The sequence below is a fragment of the Mus caroli genome, unplaced genomic scaffold (assembly GCF_900094665.2).
Source record: "Mus caroli unplaced genomic scaffold, CAROLI_EIJ_v1.1 scaffold_10055_1, whole genome shotgun sequence".
In the NCBI taxonomy this organism is placed as follows: Eukaryota; Metazoa; Chordata; class Mammalia; order Rodentia; family Muridae; genus Mus; species Mus caroli.
The window spans coordinates 1088-3066 of NW_018389767.1; positions in this window are offsets into that span (position 1 = coordinate 1088).

A 1979-nucleotide genomic window follows, 5' to 3' on the forward strand; every position below is an offset into this window, starting at 1 on the left:
TTGTAGATTTATATGAAAAGTTTGAATATGCCATGCTCATGTTCTCTGAATTTTGACAAGTGATGGGTTTCTATTATATTCTCTGTCTGCTGCATTTTTGAAGCTTCTTTGATGGGGTACCTCAGCAACACTTATCTGTGGTTATAAGGATATGTATTTTTAATGCAGTTAGAAATTATACTAGTTTAGGAAAGTGAAGTAGTAGGTCCTCCACTAGGATCCATGATCTCACCTGCCATAGAGGCATTGTTAAGTTTTAGAGTACCCAGCATAAATTACTTCCTATTGAGCAGAACCTAAGTCCAATTAGATAAATATTCGTTACTCTGGCTTTCTTACTTCAGTGTTTCAAAATTTCTCATTTTTGAGGTCTCTCATCACTTAAATTTTTAAGCTGTTATAAATGAGATTTTTTTCCTATTTGATATTTAGTTGGTTTACATTTAAAATCTTGTCCCCTATCTTGGTTTTCCTTCGGAAAACCCCCTATCGTGTCCCCTATCCCCCCTGTTCATCAACCCACCAACTTCTGCTTCTTGGCTCTGGCATTTCCCTACATTGGGACATAGAAACTCCACAGGACAAGGTCCTCTCCTTCAATTGATGGCTGATTAGGCCATGTTCTGCTACATGCGCAGCTGAAGCAATGTGTACTCTTTGGTTGGCAATTTAGTCCCTGGGAGCTCTGGGGGTACTGGTTAGTTCATATTGTTGTTCCACCTATGGTGCTGCAAACCCCTTCAGCTCCATGGATACTTTCGCTAGCTCCTTCAATGGGGAACCTGTGCTCAGTACAATGGTAGGCTGAGAGGATATACCTCTATATTTGTCAGGCACTAGTGGAGCCTCTCCAGAGACAGCTATAAAAGACTTCAGTAAGCACTTGTTGGCATCCAAAAAATTGTCAGTGTGTGGTGATTGTATATGGGATGGATCTCCAGATGGGGCAGTCTCTGGAAGGTCATTCCTTCAGTCTCTGCTTCACACTTTCTCTCTGTAACTCCTTCAATGGGTATTTTGTTCCACCTTCTAAGAAGGATAAAAGTATCCACACTTTAGTTTTCATTCTTCTTGAGTTTCATGTGGTCTGTGAAGTGTATCTTGGTAATTCCAAGCTTCTGGTCTAATATTCACTTATCGGTGAGTGCATATCATGTGTGTTCTTTTGTGATTGGGTTACCTCACTCAGGATGATATTTTCTAGTTCCATCCACTTGCCTAAGAATTTCATAAAATCATTGTTTTTAATAGTTGAGAATTAATCCCTTGTGTAAATGTACCACATTTTCTGTATCCACTCCTCTGTTGAAGCACATCTGTGTTCTTTCCAGCTACTAGGTATTATAAATAAGAATGCTGTGAATATAATGGAGCATGTGTCCTTATTATATGTTGAAGCATCTTATGGGATTGTGCCCAAAAGTGGTATTAGTGGGTCCTTGGGTAATATTATGTCCAGTTTTCTTAGGAACCACCAAACTTATTTCCAGAATGGTTGTAACAGCTTGCAATTCCACCAGCAATGGAGGAATGTTCCTGTGTCTCCACATCCTCACCAGCATCTGCTGTCACCTGAATTTTTTATCTTAGCCATTCTGACTGGTGTGAGATGGAATCTAAGGGTTGTTTTGATTTGCATTTCTCTGATGATTAAGGAATAGTTTGTGAAGAACTGGCATTAGTTCCTCTTTGAAGGTCTGACAGAATTCTGCACTAAACCCATCTGGTCCTGGGCTTTTTTTGGTTGGAAGACTCTTAATGACTGCTTCTATTTCTTTAGGGGATATAGGACTGTTTAGATCATTAACCTGATCTTGATTTAACTTTGGTACCTGGTATCTGTGTAGAAACCTGTCCATTTCATCCCGGTTCTCCAGTTTTGTTGAGTATAGCCTTTTGTACAAGGATCTGATGGTGTTTTGGATTTCTTCAGGATGTGTTGTTATGTCTCCCTTTTCATTTCTGATTTTGTTAATTAG